This window comes from Myotis myotis, unplaced genomic scaffold, assembly GCF_014108235.1.
Source record: "Myotis myotis isolate mMyoMyo1 unplaced genomic scaffold, mMyoMyo1.p scaffold_m19_p_6, whole genome shotgun sequence".
In the NCBI taxonomy this organism is placed as follows: domain Eukaryota; kingdom Metazoa; phylum Chordata; class Mammalia; order Chiroptera; family Vespertilionidae; genus Myotis; species Myotis myotis.
This window is the reverse complement of record NW_023416368.1, coordinates 40,182,402-40,202,539: the sequence shown is the minus strand read 5'-3', so window position 1 is coordinate 40,202,539 and position 20,138 is coordinate 40,182,402. Positions and strand designations below refer to the sequence as shown.

At 41.3% G+C, this 20,138-nt stretch overlaps 1 long non-coding RNA gene across 6 annotated transcripts; it reads right to left on the bottom strand.

Annotated features, from left to right (window-relative positions):
• Nucleotides 1–239: 239 nt before the first annotated feature.
• On the bottom strand, nt 240–11,860 carry LOC118659294. Of its 6 annotated transcripts, none has more exons than XR_004968489.1 (5): nt 11,762–11,860; nt 5,947–6,130; nt 2,697–4,782; nt 1,717–2,175; nt 240–1,545 (listed from the first exon to the last, which is right to left on the bottom strand). It is a non-coding gene; the product is annotated as an uncharacterized LOC118659294 (long non-coding RNA). The 6 variants fall into 6 exon arrangements; XR_004968490.1 differs by having other exon boundaries at nt 240–1,913; nt 2,016–2,175; XR_004968486.1 differs by having other exon boundaries at nt 240–2,175; nt 2,697–3,847; nt 4,602–4,782.
• Nucleotides 11,861–20,138: the final 8,278 nt, after the last annotated feature.

Sequence of the window (20,138 nt, the reverse complement as noted above, 5' to 3'; positions counted from 1 at the left end):
AGGTGTGCTTATTTAAAAGATAAAGCCAATAAAGAAAGCTGCTAAGTCTTTAATTACGGGTTTTCCATCCATTGCTGATCATTCAAGCTCAGATTCTGCACCAGAAAGCCATACTGGATTGCTAATTTTCTGGCAGGATGGAGAAAGTGACAGATTAAGACGACCAGTTTTATCATGAGTTCTTTATCTAGATTCTCCTCCAACCCCCGAGAGAATTCCTTGAAAGATTTAAGTAGAAATGTTTTCAATGATTCATTTTTATTTTACTTCGTTAGGGAAAAGATTTACACAGATTAGACAAAACTAAAGGAAACCAAAATATTAAGTATTTCAGCTATTACTGAGGCAATCACTTGTTTTAATCTCCTGGAACATTCTTGATGTTAAACAGTCTGTTCTGTGGGTCCCGTAACCGTAGTCCAAATATTTTACAACATGTCTCCCACTTTGGGATTCTGAACAAATGGTCATAACAATCTCCCCACTTCCCAATCGCATTAAAAGCTCCCACTTCCCAAACAATGATGGCAGCTTTTTCAAGGACTAAGTAGTTTCTGTGCATATGTTCTCATACCCTTTAAAAAGAGACTTTAAAAAACTTGTAAAGCTCATTGTCAGGGGGAAAGCTTCCTTACTGTAACTTTGTGACCTGTTGGATCTCCATAGTGAGAAGGTGTGTGTTATAAAGTGGTATTTGCATGGCACCTCATCAAAGGAAGCTCAGTTCTTGCAGAGAGCAGTACAGACAACTGCCTGGCCACCCTCGCCCTGGCCAGGCGGTGCTGAACCAGTGCTCCGAGCACCGCAGTCCCTGAGCATGAGGGTGAAGAGCAGCCAGGGGATGTCAGGCTTCCTCAGTCACTCAGTCACCAAGCGGAGACGGAATGTCTGGCTAAGGTAACTACATGCTTCATTTCCCTGAGGGCTGCTGCTGTCCTGCCTCAGAGGAACTCGGGGTCACCAGGTGACCTCTGCTTAGGAACAGTCAGCCATGCAAACCCTGAGAACTGCAGGGACAACGAGGGATTGTTACCTAAACGCTCAGGGGGTGAGGACGGCCACGAACCCCGTCTTCACACCCACGCGGGAAGTCCTCCTTGTGACCTCCAGCCGCCGAGGGGACCCACCTGGGAAGTCACCAGGTGACTAAAACCCTGGTCCTTAAATGTGATCTATGCTAGAATAACCGAATTTCTTTTCTTTTAAAAAAAAGTATGTGTGTGTGTGTAAGCATGTATCTATCTCGCCCAAGGTCTTTTCCCCAAAACAGCAAATTTATTCCCAGGCTACTATTTTAGAACCTTTCTCTATGACAGGGTGATAATTATGACGCTTGAATAGAATCAGATACTACCCGTAACGAAGGCTGGTGCATAAGAAGAGTGGAAAACACACGTATCTGGTTAGACACTGCAAACTGGCTGGTTTAATTCCATTGTGCTTGTTTGTTTGTATTTGTCGGCATAAATCATTGGGATCGGCAGCCTCTCCCCTCTGACACAAAAGCAGGAAGCGTGGAAAGGGAGTCTCTGTGTTGGCCGCTGCCTAGATCGGAACATGAAAACCGGACAGAATCAAACCCTGGCCGGGCCGAGGGGGCGAGCAGAGAGGCTCCTATCTGATCAAACCTTTAACCTCACCGCTTCCTTTCCTTCTCTGAGTATTTATTTTAACTAAATTTTAGTCTTTGGACTGCGGTGCCAGAAATATTCTTACATGTTCAGATAAGGCACTTTCATCCAGTTCCAAAAATGTTGAGGGTGAGGGTCAGATCTGAAGTCCTGCTTATCCTGAGGCAACCGTCTCCAACCGACGGCGCTTGGAATGTCTTGACGGACGGACGGACGGATGTCCCTGCAGCGGACCGGAGACTGTTTGCTGTCTTGTTTTCTGATCTCCGCCATCGCCCTTTTCTGAATTTACATAGCAGCAGAGACAACAAATTGCTTCTAGGTTCTTCCAAAGCGGAGCCGAGAGCAGAAGGCCCCGTGGATTTTTTTTCAGCTTGACCCTACCTGTTTGGCTTTGGCCACTGGACCATGCCAGCATTCCGGGGCCATGAGGAATGCCGTGCTTGCAACCCAACAGGAAGAGGAGTAAGCCAGGCGTTGACATCACCTGACAGATGTGTTTCTCAAGTGGGGAATTTTATTCAAGGCTTTCTCACGGAAATCACTGACACAGAAAAGACAGAAAGACAAGAGAGGCAGGAAGTCGGTGCCACGATGGGCATGCTTTGGCCCCATACAAAACTGTCGCCACCGCCCCCTCTTTCTCTCCACCCCCCTCCTCATTCATCCTTTCTGCCTGGAAGTAAATGTTTCTGAAATACTATAGCTACCGGCAGAACAGCAACACATAATAACATGGTAGCAACACATAAAACTGTCAGTCTTCAAGGAAAATAGATGGTTAGGCTGAGGGGGTGAATGGACTAAATCAATTTGAACACGCATGTTAAGGACTGTGAAAGGGCAGCGTGTAGTGCTGCTGGGCTGGAAAACATTTGTCTCTGTCTCCTTGTGTTTCCACAGCGCTGGGCACCATCCACCCACAGGCCTCTCTCCTGGCTCCAGTCTGACTCTGTGGCTGATTAATGGCAGCTGGAGGTGTCCAGCAATTTCCTCACCTAATAATAAACTGCAACCCAAAGTGGAGGTTCCCCTCAGGCCCACAGTTAGCATGCCTATACTTACAACCGGGAGGCAGCCAATTACCCGGCCTCTGGCCCATCGCTTCGGAAACGCGTGCTCGAGCAAGGCTGTGGCCATCTTGTTTACCAGGGACACAGTCTGTGTCCGCACCAGGCAGGCTGTGCTCGCAACACAGTGAACACATATGAAGTTCATTCAGAGATTAAAAAAAAAAATCTTGTACAACTTCCACTAGATACATGTTAAGGAATTTATTCTTTTCCTAAAACTGTGAGAGAGAGAAATGTCAGATGCTAGACTTGGTCTTAAGCTTTTTTGGAGCTGAAACTTTAAATTGCCATTTCTAAAATGCCAGGTTGTAATTACAAGGCCTGCAGCCTGAGCAATCAGTCTAATTCCCTGCTTCCTGAGGCAACCAGGAAGCTGGCTGTGTTCGGGCAGCCCCTCCTCTAAGACTGTTTAGCAATGAGAATTGGTCCATGCCACTTACCATAAGGCGATTATGTGGATTAACGTGGCTATATTAATTAAGTGGTTAGACTCAGCATTTGTATTTACAGTAATTAATAGTAACTAACACAATTAATGTAATCTAAGGAATAATATGTATTATATATCAAGATAAAAATATAGAAGTGTGTGTGTGTCCATGTGTGCATGCATGTGCACACAAGTATGGTGGTTCCACATAGGTAGCAGAAGTGTAGGGTAATAGACAGACTACGGGGACCTGGGTTCAGATTGCACTTCTGCTGCTTAATTACATAACCTCATGAAATTATTTTAACTCCTGTGAACAGAAGAGAATAATAATTTTCATCAGGAATAATGTATGCAAAGTAACTACTTCAACATCTGGCACATAGTAGGCAATTTATGATTCGTTTCACATGTTAGAGGTGAAATTAAAATTGTTCAATAGTAGCAAAATATGCATAACATAAAATGTACCATCTTAACCTTTTTTTAAGTGCACAGTTAGGAGGCATTAGTGCATTCACGTGGCTGTTCTGCTGACACCACCATCCATCCACAGAACCCTTTTCATCCTGCAAAACTGGAACTGTAGCCCTGGCCAGTGTGCTCAGTGGTTAGAGCATCTCCCAGCACACTGAACAGTTATGGGCTGGATTCCCGGTCAAGGGCACATACCTGGGTTGTGGGTGTGCTCCCCGGCCCTGGTCAGGGTGTTTCTGTGAGGCAATCAAAAACGATTTGTTTCTGTCACATCAATGTTTCTCTCTCTCCCCTGCCCTTCTTCCTCCCTTTTACTCTCTCTAAAAATCAATAGAAAAAATATCTCAGGAAAGGATTAACAACAACAACAAAAAGAAACTGGAACTGTACCCCTTAAACAGTGACTCCTTATTCTGTGATTTGTAAGTTGAATAATGGGAGTAATTATTTTTTAAAAAAATAACTATATGCCCCGTTACAAAGTGAATACACTTCCAAAATGAAAATAACCACCCCTAACGTCTCACTGCAGTGTGTGTGATACAAACCTGAAGGGTACAGACAGTTTGCTTTAATAAAAAATAAGCAAACCAGGTAGATTGTTATCCAGCTCACTTACTGCCAGGTGTACTCAGCGCCCCTGACACGGTGGCACAGGCTCTCACTGAACATGGGACCCAATCAAGAGGAAAACAGAGCCCTAACTGGTTTGGCTCAGTGGATAGAGCATCGGCCTGCGGACTGAATGGTCCCAGGTTCGATTCCAGTCAAGGGCATGTACCTTGGTTGCGGGCACATCCCCAGTAGGAGGCATGTAGAAGGCAGCTGATCAGTGTTTCTAACTCTCTATCCCTCTCCCTTCCTCTCTGTAAAAAATCAATAAAATATATTTTTTTTAAAAAGACGAAAACAGAAGGTGGGAGCCCAGCCATCCTTTGCTCACTGCTTCCCTGGTACAAGGACGTGTCTCCTCAGAGGAAGGGACAATACCTTCCAAGCTGCACAAATGTGTCTTTAGCCCTGGGGGAAGTTTCTCAGGGGCAGTCATCAAAGTCCTGCGTCTCCTTCAGAATCCTGGGTCTCCTTCAGAATCCTGGGTCTCCTTCAGAATCCTGGGTCTCCTTCATCATGTTGGGTGCAGCAATCATGCCAATGTCAAAGGTTGTCTGAACTGCAGAGTAAATCCTCAGACTAATAAAATTCACAAGCGACTGTGCATAGCTTATGCTCTTACTGCGTTAACATACCAAGAAATGAAGCTGGCAAAACCACTAGATACTCCTGTCTCCTGAAGTTTTTCTTTTTCAATTAGCAAGTGTGTAGCAAGTCAAAATATAATCTGGAGATGATCACAGAGTCACAGTAAAGAGTTAATCATATGATTTTCATATTAGTAGCAACAGGCATCTCTGCCCGTAAGTGTGATACTCCGTAGGTCTTATACCGTAGCCACTGTCAGGGTCCCTTTGTGTCTTTTTCTGCAGATTTAACCCCTTAATTGAACCTGTTTTAGCACATGGAGATGCTGTAGTAATGATGAGTAACATCTTTCTCTCTCTTCCAGAAAGGTACTGCATAAAACATCATGAATTCCTGACATTCTATATAATAGGCCTCTTGGGGAAAAATTTTTCTTTATAGATGAGTCATTATAAATTCCATTAAATTTAATACATGCATTTTTTGACCTCTAAAATAAGCAATACATGTATTTTCTACCTTGGTAGGGGATATTATGTAGCAGCTGCACCATAACAGATGTTGAGTTGATAGTTCTAGTGTATTTAGAAAGGATAATCCTTTATCATAAAGAGGTAATATGCAAATTGGCCATCACTCCAACACCCAAGATGGCCACCCCCATGTGGACACAAGATGGCCAGCAGGGGAGGGCAGTTGGGAGGGACCAGGTCTGCAAGGGAGGGCAGTTGGGGGGGACCAGGCCTGCAGGGAAGGGCAGTTGGGGGGGACCAGGCCTGCAGGGAAGGGCAGTTGGGGGGGGACCAGGCCGGCAAGGGAGCAGTTAGGTGTTGATCAGGTTCGCAGACGAGTGGTTAGGGGCTGATCAGGCAAGCAGCTGAGTGGTTGGGAGCCAACAGTCCTGGATTGTGAGAGGGATGTCCGATCTCACCAGGATCGGGCCTAAATGGGCAGTCGGACGTCTCTCAAGGGGTCCCAGATTGGAGAGGTGCAGGCTGGGCTGAGGGACATATCAACAACCCTCCCCCCCACACACACACCCCGTGCATGAATTTCATGCACCGGGCCTCTAGTTATTCCATAAAAGTCAAAGTAAATATGTTAAATATATATTGTACATTGTTTTAATACTTACCAGTAAGCTCTTTCCCCCACTTTTTCGTAAGAGCACAGGCAGGCCTCTCACTCTGTATTGTCATGAAGGCTCCGAGGGATGCCGGTGGCAGATGCCCCACCTGTTCTGGTCCTGGCTCACCCAGCAGCTCCGTCACTCTCTGCCTCACTCGTGGATGAAATGACGTGATGCTCTCTCTTGAGTTCTGGGGATGTCGTAAAAAAAAAAAAAAAAAAGAAAAAAAGAAAGAAATCTAAGGAGTTTGAAGGATAAATGCTTTGTCATGGCCCCTCCCATTTTCTCTACTTGTCTTTCTACAAAAATACCCTGACAATTGTCAGATGGATGCCCTTCGATAAATTCAAAATGTCACCACCTCTAATGCTCACACAGCCCAAAGTAGAGCCGACAAGTTCAAGCAAAGGAGAACAAGAGAAAGAAGAAAGCAAAACTAGAGGATAAAATGGGAAAAGGGAGAAGATGCAAATAATATAGAACCATAATCGCAAAACCGTGTTCCACTTTTCCTCCATCACACAGCAGTGCCGAGCCTTCCCTTCCCCATCTTCCTCCGTATTGAGCGTGACTCCTTTGACCAGCAAAATCGCCACTCAGTGGCCACCTCTGGTACATGTCAAACGCTCAGTGCGATTACACATGTCCCCGAAAGCTCAAGGCAGGTTCAAATTTACATAAAAGCTATTTGCTAGACAGGTCAATGAAAAATATATTTGAGCAACACAAGTAATTTCATATTAAAGTCGGCCCTTAGTGCTCATTTTTAATAATTTTCATCACAGGAGACATAGAACTAGCAAATTTAGAACAACCCCACTCAATAAAGGAGAGTCGAAGTTAGTGCCCCCATGTTATTGCCTGAACAATGACAACTGTAAAATGAATACATAAATTCCCAAACCACCTGTGACTGGGAGCAAGAGATCCAACTAACGTTCGGAGGCTTGGGGGCAAATTTCCTGGAATGTACCATAAAGGGGTATTGCAAAAATGTCCCTGATTCCTCCCACAGTCCTCTACAGCGTAGGAGCAAGTTCATTTTGCAGACATTAGTGCAACTGTACATTCCATCTTTTCAGTGAAATCCTGACCCTTTTCCCTGGTTTGCAGAACTCCATTGCCACTTTTAGACAGACATGAAATGCCCGGGGCTGCTGTGCTGGAGGACAACATGCTCCAAATAGTGGTGATCCCAACACCAAGCTCAAAATAACCTGACTGGGGCTCCCTCTTGAGAGAGAGATCAGCAGAGATCACCATGTCATGCTAAAGACATGGGTGGGACATTTGTTATAGGCAAGGCTGTTTGAAACGTAAAACTTGGTTTGATTCTACTACAGAACAGTGGATGCTGTAATGGGAGCTCTCACACTTCATGATATTCAAGCACAAACACAAGAACAGCTTATAAAGTTTCCTGCTTTATTTTGAAAGTTAGACGAAATATGAATTTTAAAAAACATGAATACAGTAAACCCAACATATTATTACACTATGATTGAAAAAATATTAATATTTTTTATCTGTCCCCTGACTGGCTCTGTAAACTTCAGCCTCACCTCCACTGCCAGCCCATGCCATCCCCACCGCGCACACACACACACACACACACACACACACTGTCCATCACCCAGTGCTCCAACCCAGAATGAAAGCACCATTTTCAGCCTCAGGAGCACCCCAAAATCTCTTCAATGCTGAAATTTCTCTAAATTGATTCCTCTGCCTTAAATCTCACTCTCCAAATTTATCCCCACAATTCTTCCTTTGACTAACTCCTCTTTATTCTTCCAAAATACACACAGGCTCCAAACCTGCCCAGAATGGATGTGGCATTAAAACTAACATCTTCTTGGCCTTTTTGATGGCACCCTCAGAGCCCACTCTAGGTTAGAGGAGTTGGCTTGCATGGAGCTTTATGTGGGAGAGTTAACAAATACATGGTCCTGCCTGCTGGCAGAGAAATTCATTCAAGTCCCCAAACCCCTCCCCAGTACATTTTATTTCATACTAAGTATTCCACACTGAGTATCATATTGACATTCTAGCATTCAAAGTTGTACTTTTACCACCCAGATCACGTTTCATTGCCAATAAGTCTCTAGTCTCATGGCTATGGCATATTTGATTTGTTGCTTAAGCAAACAACAATGAAAGGCACCATTTCCCCACATCATAAAATTAATAAAATTACATTCATTGAATTTCTTTGAGAAATTGACAAAAAGCCATATATAATACGCCCTCATGCTTTTGTTTTGAATAAGTAGACACACTTAAGAAAATATTAATAAATGATATTATAAAAATATGAATCATCTTTATTATGGATCTATCCTTATAACGACCATTATTGAATCACAATTTTAGTTATATTATTGTTCTTTAATGTTAGATTTGTTAACAGCAATCATCATCCTTGTTTTTTCCCACTAAAAAGATATTCCTCTAGTTTAGAAGCCATTCTTGGGAGTAGAAGCTAGAAAACTATGCAACAAGGAGCAAATGTTAAATGTAAGGGAGGCAAGTGTTGCTTGTGCTACAACCAAAGAAAATAGCATATTCACTATCCTGGCTGGTGTTTCTAAGTAGTTGGATTTCCTGTCAAGGGTACCTGGGTTGCAGGTTCCGTCTGCCTGCCCAGTCAGGAGGCATGCAGCATGCAGGAGGCAATCAATGTTTGTCTCTCTCACTCCCTCCCTCCCTCCCTCCCACTCTGTCTAAAAATTTATGGGGAAAAGTCCTCAGAGGAGGATTCACAAAAATAAAGAAATAGAGAGAAGGGAGGGAGGAAGGGAAGGAGGGAGGGAGGGGAGGGGGAGAGAGAGAGAGAGAGAGAGAGAGAGAGAGAGAGAGAGAGAGAAGAAGAAGAAAGAAAGAAAGAAAGAAAGAAAGAAAGAAAGAAAGAAAGAAAGAAAGAAAGAAGAAAGAAAGAAAGAAAGAAGGAAAGAAAGAAAGATCTCTCTTAACACTTCATCTTACTGCAGGGTGGGCTGCTTTCCTGACACTGAGCTCCTTAATAAACTTTCTTCACCTCCAAGGAAGAACTCTGCATGCTCTGATCCTGAACCCTCTTCCTCTGTGCTGGGAGCTTGTGTTCCCTCCCAAACTACAAAACCAGGGCACGAAGTGGAAAGAGGAAAGGGCCTGTCCCCACTGTCAGGACCCAGGCTGATCTCAGCAGCCTCTATTTTTAGCCGGATTGCAAATGGTATCCATGATCAAAGCCTGGAGCCCGGGAGGAACTGGGCAGACAGCACGCAGTGGAATGCTTCCTGATGATCTGGAAGCAGGAAAGGCCTTCTGACATGAAAGACAGCTTAAACAGCACAAGAATAGCAGTAAACCAGCTGCAAAATGCTTAACGTTGCCCTTGAACGAATGCAAATTGTTCCAAATAATTTTTCCTTTTTCGCAGCCTCTGGATGCCCTGCTGGGGCGTTGAAACGGCCACATGCTCAGCGTACAAAGGCTTCCCCCAGTGGAAGGGACCAGTGTACTAATGCGCTCAGAACGAGGGAGGACACGCCGCAGCGCGGGCGCCAGGCCGCCGGTGCCTTTTGTCGCAGATGGACTCATTCATGGCAGGCATGTTTTGGATACTAAGCTCCCAATCAGTAATGTTGAAGAGGAGCTTATTGGCTTAGAAATACTCAGTTAACCACTGAAGTGGTGGGTAATTTATTTTTTTTAAATATATTTTATTGATTTTTTACAGAGAGGAAGGGAGAGAGATAGAGAGTTAGAAACATCGATGAGAGAGAAGCATCGGTCAGCTGCCTCCTGCACATCTCCTACTGGGGATGTGCCCGCAACCCAGGTACATGCCCTTGACCGGAATCGAACCTGGGACCCTTCAGTCCGCAGGCCCACGCTCTATCCACTGAGCCAAACCGGTTTTGGCAAAGTGGTGGGTAATTTAAAAGATAGCTGAGTTGTTGAGCCTTTCCTCAGACCGTTCATGCAACTGGAGTGTCTGTTTTCCTAATGATTAAGAAGCACGATGCCTACTTTTCTTTACTATTTTCTATTAGACAAGTATTCATATTCTATAGAAATGCTATGAATCCTACGATGTTTATAAATACTTTCTATGCTAAATTATGAGGATAATACTACTGTACAGTATTTCATGTTTACACATTGACAAAACACGTTCAAATGTGTGTTTCACAAAATAGTTCTCAATACTCTATTAATGTCCTCCCACATAATCCTTTGAGTAAATACATAAAACAAAAATTCTTTCTCAATGATAACTCTTCGAATCAATTATATTAATTCTATATTTAAGCTAAAAATTATAGATTAAAAAGAAATCTCTTAATACTTCATTATTAAAATTATAGTAGCAAATGCATTGAGTAGATTAGAAAACAACATGCTTCCAATTAAACTATGTTTTATTCCCCAAGAAAAAAACCATCTTCAAATAATGTGGCAGTTCACTAATAAAAGTTAGGCAGGGAGATTTACTTTAAAATCAAACAATGAAAAAAAACTTTTAAATTTCCTTAGATCCATATATGCTTGACTTGACAGAGGAGATGAGTTCCTTTAATAGTAAATTTAAATAAAATATTTACAAATCAAAACAAACTATATTTAGAGTTAGAGCTAATCATTAGATCATGATAAACTCTTCAGCAAAGTATGTTTTCCTATCATAAATTATTACCTTAACTTTATTTATTATGTCTATATTTCTACATTTGTCTAAAAATAATAAACTTATTTGAGACAGTTACTTTGTAGTCCCAAGGAGAATAAACATCCCACAAAACCATGGGTATATGTTGTATAACCAAGGAGGCAAGATATCTCTCTGCCTCAATCTCAAAAATCACTTTAAAACTAATGTTTTAAATGCAAACAAGCATGGAAAAGAGAATTTTTCCACAGTAATACCCAACTTAAACATGCTTATGTTTAGAAGCATCCCACTGGGGACTTCTCATGGGATCCATTATATATTTTAAATTTCGAAGTGCTTTTCTGCTAAAGTAGTCAAGTTAGCAAAACTAATTCCTTTTCCAGTCATAGAAAAGTGGTACTTTTTAAAATCAGTACTTATTTATATAATGTCATGCAAACCTATAACATTTATTAGTGAAAATACAGCATGTATTAAAATCTAGCCCCCACTCCCCCCAGAGATTTATTTCACATTATACTTGTTTTTACTTTTGTAATAATAACTATGGACACAATGAGTGCACAAAGCCTCACTGTGCTTCGTCGGGAACCAGCTAGACGGCTAACACAATTGCTCTGATTTTAGACCATGTTTTACTTAAGACTAATTTTTCATCAGTGTTAGAGGTTAATAACACTGTTATTTCCTCTATTACCTGGATTTAATAAAAGCAGTGGGGCGTAACATTCTGTAAAGCCAGGCAACAAGAGGAAATAACACGAATGTTAACCTCTAACATAACTGTAATGGTAATTACCCCAGTCTAGTTTTAAAATTAATGCCTTTGGTAGATTCCCAAGAGGCCCCAAAATAAGCTGTCTCCTCAGTGTTCTAGCAACTACCAAGATCCAAGGTCAAGGGCAAGTTATGCCATCAGTTTACATGCTTAACAACATTTATGCACCATATCGCCCTTTAATATAGAAGCACATTATATCAGGAATAAAACATTGCAATAAAGTAATAAAACTGTAATTATAAATTAGCTAAACAGAAAGTACATGTGGGAAATGTTAACAAGAAATGTTGCAATACAGAAAAGTTGATCCACCTTCTTTTATGTCAAATATAAAATCAAGTTACACACTGAGAGGTAGATAAATCCCCAAATTAAATACTTACGGAAGAGAAGCAGGCACAACAGTTTCATTGACATCTAACCAGCACCTTTAAAGGCGCACTTACGAAATTCCCATTGATTAGTGTGTGTCCATTCTCTGTAAAAATCCATTGTGGGTATTTTTATGTACATACTTTAGTAATTATTTCTACTGGATAAGCATGTTTTTGCAATGTTTTGGCAGGTAGCATTAACTTCAGTTTTATTACATGTCAACTTTGCCTTCCACAGCACCACGTCATGTCAGCAGCCTCTTTGGAAACTGTTGTCACCAAGTTTAAGATTCATTTCTATTAATTATCTCCAGTACTCAAGCCCTGCAGTGAGTGCACTGAGAACCAAATTCCAGATTTGTTTTTTGCAATCCTGCTAGGCCCTTTAGCATTTTGTAGATCCACCAAAGTAAAAATGTTCCAAGCTTTCATCTTTCAAACACCACCACTCTTATAACAGAGTTCAACCAGCTCTGATTTCCTGTCATCTTTTCATACTCAGTTTACAAAAGCAAAAATGTGCCCCCAGATTGTTGGCCCAGAATTTCTGTACGTGGATCTTCTCACTCATTCCCTGTATTCATCAAAGTGTGGGCACTGGGTGGGCACCCTAAAGTCCTTACTGGTTGGTAACCATGCCATAGTAGAACCAGGAGGGAAGGTCTCTGTTCAATCGGATGCAGCCCGGCCTCCCGCATATTGTTATATAGATCAAAACTGTCCAAGTCTGAGCACTGAGTCTACCTTGTCCTCTGACAACTGGCAGGTAGGGAGAAACTGCACTGGTAATTAGTTCTTTGTTAAAAATCTAATTAGCGTGACAAATGTAATTAAGAACGACAAAGTCATCTAAATAGTACCTGTCAGCTTGTTTTTGAAGAGCTTGAAATCTTTATCACCCCATAAAACATGGGGAGGAGAAAGCATCCAAAAGGCCTACAGGATGTTTCAGAAAGGGAAATGTAATATTTGACTGATGAGAAGGATCGCCCAGTGGCCCCGAACCATGAACAGGGTCACTTAAATAGACAGAAAACCCTCCTCAGGCGTGGTTTCTCCGCTGTGTATTGACACTGGCCCCTGTGCTGAGAGGAGGCCCCCACGGTCCCCAAAATGACCCCAAACTCCTGGCTGAGTGAAGCAACGCCGTCAGTGATGATAACCTCTGGTGCACTGCATGTGCAGCCAGCTCTCTGACACCTTCCCTCTGCTGGGCAACAGGCGAATGACATTTGAGGCCCATAGATTGGGGTGGGGGTGTCGATGAGAAAAGCATAAATGGATGGTGGCTAAGGGAAGCAAAGCCACACAGCTCATTGGTTAAAGAGAGTGGGCTGGGATGACACCCAGCTAGACCATTTATTAGCTATATTACCATCTAATTATTTCATCTCTCAAAGTTTCCTCACCCATAACATTAGCATTAAAACTGTACCTACCTCATAAAATCAATAAAATAATTCATGCAAAGCAGTAACTGGTACCCAATCATTACTCTCATGCATTAAATGCTCACTAAAACGACTAAGGAAATCAAGATTGTAATATCAAATACATATATAAAGTTGCGCATTCGTCTGTTGTTATCAAGACCACAAATTTAAGAGTAAGTTACTCGATTTAGAAAGATCCAGAAGAAGGTCATGTGCTTACATTATTTAAAAGATTAACATTAAAGAGAGTCTTACAACACAAGCCATACCTGCCCCCAAGAAAATGCTACCTTGCCTAATGAAGTATTGAGAAATACATGCTTGAAGAAGGAATAACAAATTATCGTTTCCTCATCATTTTTTCCTACGTTGGAATAAAGTCAAACTGTTTGGTTTATTAAAAATATTCAATCTGTAGGTATATTTGACAATATAATAAAACCTATCCAAATAAAACGATGACAAATAATATATGATCACTATGCCTGAAGAATTTAGAGTTGAATGGGAGAAACAGCTCATGCAAGAACAATTTAATTGTATGACTAACTGATGAATGCTGTGGACGAGGGGCTCCAAGCTTCTGGAGCAGAGTCCAAGGGAGAAGGAGGAATTCTTAGTAAAAGTGTTATCTTCCAGGAACCTAAAAGATTGACTCGGGCCCAAAGAAAAAATATATTTGTCGTTCCCTGAATGGACATCCTATTCCAGGCAAACTCTAGGAATATAACCAAATATGCAGCTGACTGCCCCACAACAAGAATTACCTAAATGGTGGAGGGGAGTTACCCCAGGCATTCCACCTTTGCCATGGCTATCTGGGTATAGAGAAGAAATTCCAAAGGAAAGATGAATGCCTCACCGCCTCTGCACAGTTTAGAAACTATCTAGAGCAAGGACCAGTCCTTACTGGGCACAAGAGCCTATCTAACCCTGGGGAACTTCTGGTTCAGGAGGATGAAAGCCATTCTGGGCCTCAACCCTGTTTTCAGCATGTGGCTGCAGTCCTAGCAATCTGTTCTAGGACCTCATACCTCTGAGCAGGGCGAGCAGAATTCTAAGTCAGAGCCCAGGCTTTCTGAACCTGCGTCTGCCAGGCTGGTGGGCAAATCATCTAGGGCCCAAAGGAAACAGGCTACAGGCGCTTAGCCATTCTTAGTTAACAGCAGGAGGTTCTTATATACAGAACTTGGGAGAGAAGGGACAATTGGAAACTAGTTACAGATAAAGTAGGATGTTTTGATTCAGAGTCAGCTGTAACCCAAGTTTGAATTAACTTTAGACAGAAGCTTTGGGAAATACTGACTTTAAAAAAAAAAAACTTTCTACATGAGCCTAAGATCATTACTCTTCCTGAAATACATGAAAAATTTAGTTAAATATTATTCACAAGCCACATCTGTGAATCAACAATTTACTAGGAAGAAATAGAGAGATTTGCCCAGTGGGCTTAGAATTTAAAGTGAAAAGCAAAATGGAAACTTTTAAAACCTCAGAGAGGTTGAGCTACTTAAATTCATTATGGGGGGGGAGTAGAGATGATATTTTCACTTCATCCTTGTGACTCATTTGAAAAGCTAAGTGCTCAGCAGCAGGGCAACTGCCATTATGTATCCATCCACCAAATAAAGCCATAGGAAGTCACCACCACCAGGGAATGGGGTCATGCGAAAGGCATTTAAGGAAAATAGAAAGTTAATCATAAATATTGCCAATAGAACAATACTCTTGATGCTGCTGTTGCCTTAAGTTTTCCCAACTGGCCCAGGAACTAAGTGACCCTAGAACAGGGATCCAGGCAAGGTAATTCCAGAGTGGAGAAACTCAGCCTCGAAATATCACTGTGAGACCTTATGTTTGTATGATTCTGTAACTTTAAAAATAAATAAATAAATAAATAAATAAATAAATAAATAAATAAATAAATAAATAAAATGGACAAGAAAGTTAGTTTCTTTGTTAATAATCTCTCCTAATCCTCTCAGTAACAACGGAGAGCAAATCAGTTATTTGACAGGTGAATAAAAGACCACAGTCTTACATAACTTGTCCAAAGCCCCAAGACCTAATGAATTAAATGTTTAGAACTAAAACTGACTTCCTCCAAGCAGAATTCGAAGTCCTCTTCCTGCTCTCCCAAACTGCACCCCATCTTGTTCATATTCTGAAGTTCACGAGCAACTGAATGGCTTTGCCTTGTCCTTGCAGATGATTATAGAATTCCTCCATCATTTAAAACAAACGTACTATAACCTTGGTTAAAGGGAGACAGAGGAAACCTGGAGGTTATTCTACATCTGTTTTCGTTACACATGGTCACCAAGGAGACAAACAGCACACAAGCCCTGCTTCTGCTAGCAGTAGTGGAGTGTCCCTATTTTATGTCCTTTGTGGCCACATTTGATTTTTTTTAAGAGGAAGACAATCAACAAAAACTCCATGTGCTGTTTCCTCTGTTCGCAAGAATTGTGACCTTTGCCTCTTATAAATCTATTCAAAGCTACAGTCTGGAGCGTGGCCGTTTCGGGAATGTCCGAAATATAGCTTGAGATTTATAGAGCTGCAAACGTTTCTTGGCTTTCCTGGGTCTCTTTTATTTGATAAAAATTAACTGGTAAACAAAGTGGCCGCACATCCCCTACAAAACATCCATTAGGTTATCTTGCTTTAAACCAAACCCGAGTTTGTTTGCACAAAGAATTAATGAGAGGGGTCATCGAAGGACTTCAGTCTCCTCTTCCACTCGGACACATTGTTTGCAAGACCAGCACTAATGAAGGCAAATAAAAGTAATTGACGTTCTAATGTAGAGCTTGCTCTCAGGGAGTCTCGCTCTGTTGTTAAAATAGAAAAATATTTTTCTTTTTAAAAAGTTCTTGAGGGGCTTGATATGATGGCAGTTGAAAATTCTGTTAGTGAGCGGAGACCAGGCTGCCCCCAGCGAGCACTGAGCAGTAATGCTTCAGACTTGCTATGCGAAATGTGGACCTGGAATGATGTGTCTTTCATAATGAAGGTTTTGTTGGTATTTAAATTAGTTGGAATTAATATAATACATTTCTATGGCAGGGCACATTTCAAGTTCAAGAAAAGCCTCAAGATCTAACATTTGGAAGTGTGTCTTAACAATTTACCAGAACACTGAGTAGAGCTGGTCACCTACCACCCCGCTTGGTATAGATAATGGCAGTGCCCACCTTTCTGGCTGAAATGGAGTTCTCGGAATAGAGACAGAATACCCGACTCCCACCTGTGGGAGTGATGCTAAAATCTCACCTGAAGCCAGTTGGTCTGGGCCACACCCAGTGGGGAAAGATCTCTGACTACCCTGTTCGCTCAGAGCAGCAGTTTCCAATGCACAGGGCCTGCCTTCCAGAGGATACACCAGATGGCCCATCCATTTTTAACTTAAAAAATAAGAAAGAACTAAGTTTACTAATATTTAATATACAAATTGAAACTGGTTCCATCATTAAGCTTAAGGACCAAAGGGATTAGGGATTATATGATAGTAAATTTCAGGATTACATTACACGGAGTAGAAAAATATTTACAATAATTTGTACTGAAACGAGGAGTTGACATGAAGATCCTAAGTACCATGAAGAGACTGCTTGTCTCCGGGTAAAGTCTGGAAAACAGTTGGAGAATTTGAAGATGAGTTACATGTTTTTCTCTTACAAACACACACACACACACACACACAACTGTTTTAAATTTCTGAACTTTATGATTAAAAATGTCTGCTTAGCAGTGTTTAAACACACACACACCCTTAATATGTCCCAGTGTAAAAGAGGCATTTTCAATAAGAAGTGAGAAAATTATTGTTTTGGAAAATAATTCCTGCTATCAAGACAGAATTTTGAAAACAGATGTTTGGCAAAATTTTCATCATTATGCAACTTTGTTACTGAAAACAGCTTAAGTGTGTCAATTATAAAACACTCATCAGCATACTTTTGAAAATCAAATGTTATATATTTTATAGAAATATAGCATATTTAATATGTGTTAATGTTCTATGTGGAATTTTTGCATCTATGCTTATAAATGAGATTGTTCCATATAGTAAGTTTTTAATTAATGTACATAAATCCTTTGTGTGATTATTGATACAGTTGAATTAACATCTGCCATGTATAGCTGTCCTAAGTATTACATTTGTTCATCGTTTCTTCTTATTCTCCTTTCTGCTTTCTCCAGTTTTAGATGAGCATTTTATGATTCCATTTCATCTCTTCTCTTGGTATATCGAATATACTTCTTTTAGAAATATTTTCAGTAGTTGACTTAGAGTTTTCAAATATGCATGTTTAACCAATCTAAGTGCACTTGCAAATAACACCATACTCCTTGAGGTGTATATAATGCAGATATCTTGCAAGAGCGTACTCCCAATTCCTCCCTCTTGTCCCTTACTCACTTTTTCATCTCTCTTATCCATGTGCTATAATAACCCAAGACATTGTTACTACTATTGCTTTAAACAGTTATCTTTTAGTGCAATTAAAAATGGGAAAAGTTAAAAGACTTCATTCTACCTTGATTTATTTCTTCTCCAACACACTTTCTTTCTTCATGTTGGTGTGAGTCTCTCCCTGAAGAACTTCCTTTAACATTTCTCTCAGGGCAGGTCTGCTGGTGATGGAGTCCTTTAGGTTGGGTTCATCTGAGAAAGTCTTTATTTCTCCTTTACGTTTGAAGAATAATTTTAATGGATGTAGAATTGTACATTGGTGTTTTTTTTCTTTCAAAACTTTAAATATTTCCCTCCATTCTGTTCTTATTTAGATTGTTTCTGATGACACCACTATAATTCTCTTCCTTGTTCATCTATATGGAAGGTGTATTTTTTCCTCTGGCTTCTTTCAAGATTTTCTCTTTGTCTTTGATTTTCTGCAGCTTGGATATGATATGCCTAGGTGTCATTTCTTGGTTGTTGCTTTTTTTGGTAGGGGGTGGGTATTTATCTTTTCCCGTGTTATCTAAGCATTCTCAATCTGTGATTTGAAATCTGCAATTAATTTTGGAAAGTTTTCAGTGAATATGACTTCATATAGTTCTGCTCTGTTTCCTTTTTTGCATTGACTTTTAAAGAGAGTGGGAGGGAGGGAGGGAGGGAGGGAGGGAGGGAGGGAGGGAGGGAGGGAGGGAGGGAGGGAGGGAGACAGAGAGAGAGAGAGAAAAGAAGAAGAAGAAGAAGAAGAAGAAGAAGAAGAAGAAGAAGAAGAAGAAGAAGAAGAAGAAGAAGAAGATCGATATGAGAGAGACACATCAATTGGTTGTTTCCTGCATGCATCCCAACCAGGGCCAGAGAACAAACCTGCAACCCAGGTGCATGCCCTTGACCGGGAATCGAACCCATGACCCTCTGGTGCTTGGGCTGGTACTCCTACCGCTGAGTAACACCAGCCAGGGTATATGTTACGTTTTTTGCACTTATCTCACAGTTACTGGATATTTGAGGAGTTTTTATTCTTTTTCCCTTTACCTTTCAATTTGGTAAATTCTATAGTATTGACCTATCTTCAATCTCATAGCTCTACTCTCGGGCTTGCCCAATCTACTGACAAGTGCATGAAACACACACTTCGTTTCTGCCTTTGATTTCTGGCACTTCTTTTTTATTCTTTCTTATAGTTTCCAGCTCTCTGCTTTCATTACTCATCTGTTCTTGCATGTTGCCTACTTTTTCCTTTAGGGCCTTTAACTTATTAATCATGGTTATTTTAAGTTCTGATCATTCCAACATCTGTGTCATATCCAAGTCTGATTCTGATTCTTGCTTTGTGTCTTCAGACTGTGTTTTTCTTGCTTTTTGGCAGGCTTTCTAATTTTTTTAAAAGCCAGACATGCTGTACTAATGTTTGCTATAAATATAGGTGCCAGGGTATTCAATTTCCTCTAGTATTCTTGCTTTTATCTTCCCTGTTGATGTTGGGCTTTCCTAAGCACTCTTCTCCAGAGACCGTCTGAATTTTACAGCTCTTTCCATTATAACCCACTCTCATTGGAGCCCTGTCCGTGTGGTGATAGAGTGTGGGAGAAGGAACGCATTCTTTAATTTGATGAGTAAATCTGTATTTAGTGATCCTGGGTCCCTGAGCTGTGACCTCCTCCATGGCATGACTTTTCCCCCTCAGGTGAGACCAGAAGGTTTGCTGGGGGGATAATGCCCTTCCCCAGCTGGATAAGGCTCTGGTGAAGTCCTTCCTCCTGGATCATGTGTCTGAGTTATGGAGGACTCTCAGAGAATATTTCAGAATGATCATTCTTTCCCTTTCCATGCCAAAGCCCCAAGAGGATCTTTCTTGGCTCTTCACTGTGAGAATCTGGTGGGGTTCCTCGAGTTTAAAGCTCTCAGGGCCCCATAAAACTGCAGCCCTCACAACCTTCTCCCTCTCATGTTAGTCCATACTCAGCCTCCAGCATTTCCTCAAAATGGCCATTGAAGTGTCCCTAACAGATTGTGGCACCAGCAGCTGCCCCTCCAGGTAAGAGGACCTCAGTCTTGACTCTGCACTTGCCCCTCTCACAAAAATGCTGGGTTATTAGTTTGTTTTCTGTGCAACCTCTGTTCTCTGCGGGGTTCAGGAAAAGTCATCCATTTTAAGTGTGTTTAGTTCAATAGTTGTAAGGACAGGGGTGACAACTTCCAAGCTCTAATGTCAGAACTGACCATAGAAAAGAATGAACTCTAACCTTTTGCCACAGCAATGGATGGACATAGGGGGTATTATGCTCATGAAATAAGTCAATCAGAGAGAAACAAATACCATATGATTTCACTTATATGTGGAATCTAAAGAACAAAATAAGTGAACAAAATTGAAATAGACAGAGAGAGCGGACTGTTAGTTGCTAGAGGGAAGGGCAGTTGGGGGACTGAGTGAAAAGGTGAAGGGATTGAGAAGTACAAATTGGTAGTTACAAAATAGTCATGGGGTGTA